At 36.7% G+C, this 10,160-nt stretch overlaps 1 long non-coding RNA gene across 1 annotated transcript; it reads right to left on the bottom strand.

The window, feature by feature from the left end:
• Window positions 1-1,493: 1,493 nt before the first annotated feature.
• On the bottom strand, window positions 1,494-8,166 carry LOC148115098 (uncharacterized). Its single transcript, XR_015731887.1, has 3 exons — window positions 7,980-8,166; window positions 2,812-2,923; window positions 1,494-1,987 (listed from the first exon to the last, which is right to left on the bottom strand). It is a non-coding gene; the product is annotated as an uncharacterized LOC148115098 (long non-coding RNA).
• Between the last annotated feature and the right edge of the window lie 1,994 nt (window positions 8,167-10,160).

The following is a 10,160-nucleotide window of genomic DNA, read 5'->3' as shown; positions in this document are numbered from 1 at the left end:
AATAACTAAGATGGACCTAGACACCTCTAGCTACTGAAGGCTGATGGATAGGTTGGTAAACCTGAATTAAATCAGATGGTGTTTACATGACTAAAGCTTTGTTAGTTTGGGTACAACTCTAGAGAAGATTATCAAAGACAGTTTGCTTATTTATATTTTACTACAGTCTGTAACAAGTACAGAAGAGAGTTGTTGAGCATGATTTAGAGAAGAATGCTAAAACTCTTAAGAGGAGGAAATGTCATGTAGTCTACCCCAAAGATAATCCCCTAAGAATTGAAGAAATGAAAAATTAAATGTTTTATGAACCAGAGAAAAACCAGCTGCCAGCCCAGATTCATAGTGAGAACATTGCCATCAATATCTTCAAACTCTGCTTTAACTACATTAGGAAGTAGGTACAATTTGGAACTAGACCACTGCACAAATATATTAGCCAATACCGTAGAACAGGGATGTCAAACTTGCAGCCTGCAGGCCGGATGCATCACACGCTGGCCACGCCCAGACCTGGTTTAGCGAAGGGGGGGGGAGTCCCAATATGTCATGTGACACTGCTGTGACGCTGTGAGTTTGACACCCCTGCCATAGAGTCTTTATATATCTAGGTACAAATAATGAATAACATTAAGGGGACAGAAAAAAGTTCAGTTACCACACAGTTACTTCGGATGGCTGCAGATATTAAAAAATGGGAAGGAGGCAGTACTTAAGCCTGCATCTTTAGTCAAGAACATGTTAGCTAACCCATGTAAAAAATGTGCCTGAGAAACTGGAAGCTTATATTGAACAAACATAACTTGCTTGCGTATGTCTGCTTATCTGAAAAAAAGTTTGAAATGATGTTTAGCCTCAACTTTCTATCAAATTCTGAGAATCCACGAACAGCCTTGCTACAAAGCTTCCAAAGCTATCCCAAAGTTACTGATGAATTACTATTTTTAGCATAGCAATGCCACTTCGATAATTATTCACTTGGTGAATAATCATATTAATTATACAATATTTATTAAGTTACATTGGGATTAAAATAAAACTAGATGTACTTTTTATCCTTAGCCGGTCTTGAAAGCTAAGCAGGATTAAGCATGGTTAATGCTTAACCATGCTTGAATGGAAGAGTCAATGTCAGAACTGTATGCTAGATTATGGAAGAAAAACACATCCCAGAAAAAAGCATGACATGCCAGTACTTTTACCAAGAAAAACTACATGCACATATCCATAAAGTCATTAGGATTCAAGGTCAACTTGAAAAAGAATTTATGGTACTTGTTTCCTGATCATCTTGTACTCTTTCTGAGAAACCTGCTGAGTGAATTAAATCACAAGAGTGCATATCAAGACCACTGGAATATAGTGGTTCAAGTGTCATATTAGAACTGGGAAGATTGAAGTTACAGTCAACCATCGACCATGAAACCAACTATTGGATGACTTTTTGCTGGTCAGCCCAACCTATCTCACAGGGTTGTTGGGGGCGGGGGAGAGAATGGAAGGAGGAAAAACTGTATATGCTTCAGCTCCTAAAAATAAGATGGGACATTATTAATCTAAATCTTACTAAACAAGCAATATTAACAAACAAGCAATACTATAAGGCTACTTCTTAGAGGCCAAATGCCACCTTATCTGAAAAACCTGTGCTTCCTTGCTTTAAAACTATAAAGGAAGAAGTAAAGTTTGTGACAGATGTGAACAGCAAATAAACACAAAACAGTTAGCCAGGCAGGGAAATGAAGGGGAGGAATAGTAAAGATAACACATGATCATTTTATGAATCCAGCTGCTGAATATTTTCTAATGCCAGGCAATGTAATGGCATTTTAAATCATCTGGGGAGAAAAGGATTCATAGTGACTGGATAAGTGTGAGAGTTATCATGATAATAATTGCACATTAACTTTGAATAGGAAAATTATTTATTCTAACCTGTATGTCCCCACTTCTGGCACCAGATGGCATTCCACATGTTGATAAATACTGCCTAAAAAGTAAGGGAAGGATGAATAATTACCACTTAAATATATTCCTAAAGTGAGAATTAGATTTGGCTGACAAGGATTGTCTGGTTTTCTTGCACTGTTATGCAGAAGTAACCAATCAAAATCACGGATCTTTTCATTGCTAAATTTGCAACGATGCACAAAAATTTGAATACGTATTTACTGATACCACTTTTGTAATGATTCTATAAGAAAGAATTAGTGAATCTGGAATATACAATTTTTTTTTACTACACACTGATTAAAAACTTCCTGTGCACTGGGCAGATGGCATACTTATGAAGATATATGGTGAAAAGTTAACAAAACTTTAAACAGATGTTTTAATCTAAAAAGAGGCATAAACTCATGTGTATTGATAAGATACATTGCTACAGGCTATCAAATGATAGTGTATGAATGTAAATTACTTGATTGTGGAGGTCTTCAGTACATCTCTACAGTATCTAATTATACAGACACCTACCACTCCACACACCCAATATTATTGTTGTTGTTTCCAGAGGAGTAGCTAGGTTGATCTTTTACAGCAAAAAGTCTTATGGCCAATTAAAGTCTTACGGCCCATTAAAGACTTAAACTTCCAAACTTTCAGGGACTATAAACCACTTCATCAGATGAATCTAATTCATCAAAGCTTGTACCAGAATAAATATGTTAACCTTGGGCCATAAAATAGATAGATAGATAGATAGATAGATAGATAGATAGATAGATAGATAGATAGATAGATAGATAGATAGATAGATAGATAGATAAATAGATATAGAGATAGATAATAGCAATAGCGCTAAGACTTATATACCTCTTCACAGTGCTTTACAGCTCTCTCTAAGTGGTTTACAGAGTCACCATATTGGCTCCAACAATCTGGGTCCTCATTTTACTGACTTGGAAAGATGGAAGGCTGAGTCAACCTAATAATAGATAGTGCACATTATACATACATATGTTCATATTTACTGTGACTCATCTAGTGTGTAAAATAATGATATACAGAGCTGTCAGCAAACTAATTTCCTTTCAAAATTAGTTTGCTGATAGAAAACAAATTATAGGAACAATAAAAATCACATTCCTTCCTCCTCATTTCTTCCAAAATGACTATAACCCATTTGATTGTTAGGAAATCAGGAGATAATGAATTCTCAGTCCCAGTAGGTAAATCAGACCAGGGAATCAACTCCATATGAAAGCGAAAACTACTTTTATTGAGATTGGCCAAAATAACAGAATCATGAAAGTCTGATTGTGTTGTACCTCCCCTTCAGTCTTATACTACAGTGAATTTGGGAGGTGTCTTGGTGTCCCTGAGTCACTTCTAAATTTTATCTCACTGTTTTGGACTTTAAAAATGTTTTAATTTCTTTTACCTAGGTTCTTGTATATCTCCATCAAGGTCATTTTTCCCTACTGTCAACATGAAGAGGTCACCTGGCCAAATTTAAATACTGGAACAGCATTGCCTTCCATATACTGTAAAGCTACAAATTATAAGTTTGAATCCCTAAATAATGTCAAGGATGGTATTGTCCTTCCCTCTCTTGGTCAAAAATGTCAATACCCATGAAGTTGACATTACAGACAATTTAGAATGACTGACCTAATAACTCATTGTTTCTGTTTCGTCCTCTGAGTCATGATAAAATTCAGTGACATTTCTCCTTTATTAAGCCCATGAGAAAAATGTTGGGGAAACAACTTTGCTTACACTTGGTCCTGCAGCTACTTTCAGGTGGATAATTGTTTCTGCAATGTCATATTCTGTACCATAAACTGATCGCTAAAGTGCTCAAATATTAAAACAAATCTGGAAAACAAGCTAGACTGAAAGAAAGTTGATATGCAGGGTCTTGGTGCTCTCTGACCTTGGTTGTTTTCTTGGAGAAGTTTCATTACCAAAGTGCACTGATGTTGTTACCTAGTTTGGTAATGAAATGTCTGAAAGACAATAATCTAGTTTAAAGAGCACCACAGACCTCACAGTTCAACTTTTAAGCTACAGATATTCTCTTCTTGATATAAGTGTATATGGGGAAGAATTTGGGAGATATGGTAAAAAGATACTGCCTAGGCAGATGTGGGATTCACATAATTTACCTACTGGTTCTCCTAGCACTGAAAATGTGAGCGCTCACGCACGTGCACTCGCTTAGCTCACATGAGCCATCTCCGCGCGTGCACCTGGCCTTCCGTGCATGCACCTTGTTCGCTCGCGCGCCTTCCGCACATGTGCCCGGCCTCAAAATGCCCAAATAGGACAGCATAGAGCCAGGTGATGATGAGTACATCACTACATCTTTAGTACTTTGTTGTTTTGCTACTTCACTCCCTTTCCTCCCAAGAAGCCCAACTTTCTATTGAAATCACAAATACGCTGTGCATTAAGAAAAAATTTGCAACTGATACTTAAAATAATCTAAAACTATTACTCTGACGAGCTCAAAGCCTTTTCTAATGCAAAAGAACCACTTATCCACATATCTTTAATGGGCCTTTTTATAAATAGAAAGTTTTGCCAAGATCACTGTTGTGAAGGGAGGTACATTTGCTTGTCATAGTATGAAGCTGATATATATTCTCCCATTTACTGTCAAAAACCACATTACAGTTCGCTTCCCACTTCCATGCCATTTTCTTACTTAATTCCAAATGACAGCTAAAAATAATATGATAACGAACATTTTCAATATGAAATCTTCTGCTATTCCAAGCACAACTGATTTCAATAGCGTTGGATACTTTTTGTTTCTGTCATTATTTCCATGTTTGAAATTTTATATTAGCTTTACCCTCTTTCTACCTTGTTTTAGAAGACAGCCTGAAATCTATAAGGCACTATTATTACATCTTTCAGGCACTCCCTGAAAACTTTTCATCAGGATTTTCCTATAGGAATATGATGGAAGAAGGACTTTGTTTTCCTTTGCCTTTTCTCTCCCCACAATTAATAAATATGTAGTTACACTACTTTATTGCATTATTGTATTTCCCTTTCGCTTTATTGGATGCCCCCCCAAGTTAGAACTGCATTGATAATGATGAGGATTGGGACATCATAACTGTCAAGATAGCACCTATGGCCAGAGGATCAAATAGTTGATAAATTAATAAAATAGAAGGGAAACAGGCTTCTATATGTGTGCAGTATGCATAAAGAACCACCTGACATTGAGACAAAATGTTGATCAAGGCAAATCAGCCTTGCCTCAACCATTGCTAAGAGAGAGCTGCAGCAGGTTTTCATAAAGTCATTAAGGGGAATCCCTCTGCCTTTGCAAAATTAAAAGTGATTCTGACTGATCTGCATAATAGGAATATATTAAATAAATATCCCAGATGAACATTTTAAAAAATAAATTCTTTTACCAATTTTTATTCAAGAATTTTAACATGCACACCAGAGGTGGTATTCAGCAGGTTCTGACCAGTTCTGGAGAACCGGTAGCAGAAATTTTGAGTAGTTTGGAGAACTGGTAAATACCATCTCTGACTGGCCCCGCCCCCATCTATTCTCTGTCTCCTGAGTCCCAGCTGATCGGGAGGAAATGGGAATTTTGCAGTAATCTTCCCCTGGAGTGGGGAAGGAATGGAAATTTTACAGTATCCTTCCCCTGGAGTGGGGTGGGAATGGAGATTTTACAGTATTCTTCCCCTGTCATGCCCACCAAGCCATGCCACACCCACCAACTCATGCCCACAGAACCCAGTGGTGGGTTGCTCCTGGTTTACACCGGTTCTATAGAGGAGGCTCTGCCCACCGACCCCGACATCAGCAGAACGCTTCTACGCACACGCGGCCCCAATGCAAACCAGTAGTAAAGGTAAGTAGAACCCACCCCTGACAGAACTGGTAGTAAAATATTTTGAATTCCACCACTGACACACACACTCTCTCTCACACACACGTTCACTATATATTCAAGTCAATGTACATTTCTGGATTGAAGAATACTACAAAATTCAGGAAGAGATTCTTTTGGGGAGGAAAACTACTTTTCGTTTCAAGCATTGTTTGAAAATTTCAAAAGTAGAATGTTTTTATTAAATCTCTAGCCAACTGATTTTTTTATTAGCAGCTGTGCAAGCAGCTGTGCAAGATTTACAACTTATTATAAGCGTAAAAGATTGTAGAACTTGTTTAAAAATTCTCTCTTAGAAGCCCATCTTGTTTCTGACACCACTTCACATCTCTTGAAATCTTCCTACTTGCTGTTTCCTGAAAATATTAGTTCACCATGAACCCAGGATAATTAAAGTATCTGTAAGTTAAAAAAGAATTGGAAAAAAACAACTGCCTGAAATTTTTTTAAAAATGTACTATTGGGTAGACAAAAATAAGCATATCATTAACATCACAGACAGTGAAAACTAAGGGACTGCCAAATGAGGTTCCTTGCCTTTACTTTAATATATATGAGAATATGTAACCGAGTAGTATTTTTTAAACTTAGATTTAACTCTGCTCATTTCAGCACTGCTGACTTACAGCATTTTTCATTGCATCATCCAGTTATTCTTGAAGTGAAAAAAGTTGGTCTACCATATTATTTCAGTCCATAATGATTGGAAGATTCCATAAATAATTAAGCAAAAATGATCTTTATTAATATGTAGACATGGTTATTTAAAAAAGTATTAGCAAGACTACTACACATTCTAAAGCACCTTTCTGGAATGGAATGTGAAGTGTGGCTCAGCACTAATCTATATATGATTTCACAATATATGGAAAAAGCCATTAGTTTTCCAGCAAGGTTATTAATTTAAGATTATGAAAAGAAAAGAATACTACCCTCCTGGGAGAAACTAAGTTGATTAAGTTAAAGCATGCCGACCAAGACAGAATACTACTAGTGATCCTTGAAGAATCTGGCACATTCAGGATGAAATATAGGGTAGTGTGTTCAGATTCTGGCAATAAATGTAATTAAATTCATTAATAGGTCTAATATATTACTGTATTTTATGCAAATTGCATTTTTCTTAAAAACTTGTCCCACTAGTTATGGCAATACAGCACAATGAAAAATAATTCTTAATATTCATTGAATTCATATTACATATCTTGTAGTATCTATTTAAAAAAAAACAACAACAACCCACCCCTGTTTTATATATCTTACTGGTAAATTGGTAGTGCTCCAGGAAAATATTTGAAAATAAAGAAATTGATATTTTATTTTTTAATTATTTATTTCCCATCTGTATTATTTTTCATAAGTAACTCAAGATGGAGAACATATCCAGCACATCTTTTTCCTCCTGTTTTCCCCACAACAACAAGCCTGTTAGATAGGTTGTGCTGAGAGGGACTGGCCAAAGTCACTCAGCTGGCTTCCTGGCTAAGGCAGGACTTGAACTCACCATCTCAGGCTTTCTAGCTTGGTGGAGCTAGCACTGGAGCAAAGTCACAACAGCACTGAAAAAAGTGACTTATGACCATTTTTTCATACTTATGACTGTTGCGGCATCCCCATGGTCATGTGATTTTTTTTTTTTAATTTGATTTATATGCCGCCCTTCTCCGAAGACTCAGGGCGGCTTACAATGTGCTCAGCAATAGCCTTCATCCTTTTGTATATTTATACAAAGTCAGCTTATTGCCCCCACAAACTGGGTCCTCATTTCACCTACCTTAGAAAGGATGGAAGGCTGAGTCAACCTTGAGCCTTGGCGAGATTCGAACCCTGCAGTAATTGCAGGCAGCTGGTCTTAATAAGCTTAATAACAGGGTGCCTTAAACCCCTGTACTACCAAGGCTCTTGATTTACATTTGGATGCTTGTCAACTGGTTCGTATTGATGAAAGATGCAGTTTCCCAGGTTAATGTGGTCTCCTTTTGCAGCCTTCTGACAAGCAAAGTCCATGGGAAAGCGAGTTTCACTTATCATTCATGTTACTAACTTAACAGCAGCAGTGGTTCACTTAATAAATGGGACAAGAAAAGTCTCAAAATGGGACAAAACTCACTTAACAAATGTCTCACTTAGCAGCATACATTTTGGGCTTAGTTGTAGTCATACATCGAGGAATACCTGTATTCAGCTTGTACGCTAAATATTCTTCAAGGGATTCTTATAAGAAAACGTCTGTAGTATTAAAAACAGAGGGAAACAAAATTATTAGAACAAGGAATCAAAATAGATTGGTGGCCTTACTTACAGATCCAAACAAAATATTACAAAGATTTAGAATTATATGGATTCCAAAATGAACAACAAGAAATGGATAAAATATTAACAGGGACTGATGAGAAAATAATTAGTAAAACATATAATTGTCTCCTTAAATTTAAAATGGAGGAAGAAATGGTAAAAGAAACAACGAAAAATTTTGGATATAATATAGAATTAGAGCACTGGAAAAAATTCTGGGGAACAAATTACAAAATGACATCAGCCGCCTATAAAGACAATATCTATAAAATGTTTCATAGGTGGCATTTACCCCGGCGAGATTAGCTAAAATGTTTCTGCAGTGTTGGAAATGTAACCATCAACAAGGGACATACTGTCACATGTGGTGGATATGTCTCAAAGCCAGAGATTACTGGCTAAAAATCAAAAAGTGGTTGGAGGAAATGACCAAGCAAAAAATTGACATGAAACCAGAACTACTATATTTTCCGGCGTATAAGATTACTGGGCGTATAAGACGACCCCCGACTTTTCCTGTTAAAATATAGGGTTTGGGCTATACTCGCTGTATAAGACTACCCCTCTTCCAATGCAAATAAAAATTAAAAAACATCAACTGGCTCACCCACAATGTAAAAGCAGCTGTGCTAGACCCAAAATGGCCCCTGCAACAAGCAGGAACCTCACACAACCACAAAAGGCCCAAAAATCCAACTTTCACACTTTATACACACAAAATTCCACATACAGCTTTGTGAGATTTTGTGTGTTTGTGTAGTTAGAGTGAAACACTACAGAAACACACTAAATCTCAGAAAGCTGCACAAATATTATTTTATTTTATTTTTATTTTTATATGAAAGCTAAATTTAAAACTTCCTAAACTTTAAATGGCTAGGTCTAAAAAAGAACAACTAAAAAAAAACCCAATTAACTATTTTTTTAAAGCTCCCAAAGGGGAAAAAACTTACCCAATAGAACAGGGGTCTCCAACCTTGGCAACTTTAAGACTTGTAGACTTCAACTCCCAGAATTCTTTACCAGCTTTGCTTTGCTGGCTGAGGAATTCTGGGAGTTGAAGTCCACAACTCCCTGCCTGCTTGATTGCAGGCAGGGAGTAGCTTGCTGATGGAATGGATTGCAGGCAAGCGAAGCAAGGCAAGCATTGCAACTAGCAGCTAAGGTAAGCAAGCTGGAGGGGGAAAACTTTTTTCCTTTTACGTGGCTCTGGCGATCCAAGCTGAGTTGCCTGATTAGTAGGCAACTCAGCTGGGATCATCAGAGCTTGGATCGCCAGAGCCATATAAAAGAAAAAAACTTTTTTCCTTTTAAATGGCTCTGGTGATCAGAGCCATTTAAAAGGTCAGAGCTTGGCTTGTCAGAGCCTTTCGGGCTGGTCTGCCTGGTTACAGGAGAACGACATCTGGCGTATAAGACGATCCCCGACTTTTGAGAACATTTTCATGTGTTAAAAAGTTGTCTTATATGCCGGAAAATACGGTATTTGTTTTGGGGATTATAAAAGAAAAAATGAGTAAAGATATTCAATACCTCATGCTCCACAGAATTACCACCGCTAGAATTTCATTTTCCCAAAATTGGAAACAACAATATGCTCCTTCAAACATGATGATTATAAAAAAGGTGCTAGAGTGTGCAGAATCAGATAAGTTAATGATGGAACTCGAAGACAGAGAGGAAATAATCTACTACAAAACATGGAACAGATGGTATATTTGGCTGTAAAAGAAATCTAAAATCAATCTATAGTGACTGTTAAGAGAAGATATTATAGTGAAAATGCATTGTTCAATGTGTAGTAGGTCTGTATATTAGGTAGTGACTATATGAATAAGTATATAACAAACAAATGCATATGTATATAATTGGCCGAAGGTGTCAGACTTCGATGCTATCTCAAAATAAATGAATAAAATGAATATTATTAAAGATGCCGGTATTGGAAAGCTGTTAAAGTGTAGTTAAGATTTTAAAGATGTAAATGTTGAATAAA

This window comes from Pantherophis guttatus, chromosome 2 (genome assembly GCF_059756535.1).
Source record: "Pantherophis guttatus breed Tessera chromosome 2, ASM5975653v1, whole genome shotgun sequence".
Classification (NCBI taxonomy): domain Eukaryota; kingdom Metazoa; phylum Chordata; class Lepidosauria; order Squamata; family Colubridae; genus Pantherophis; species Pantherophis guttatus.
This window is presented reverse-complemented; position numbering and strand designations above follow the sequence as displayed.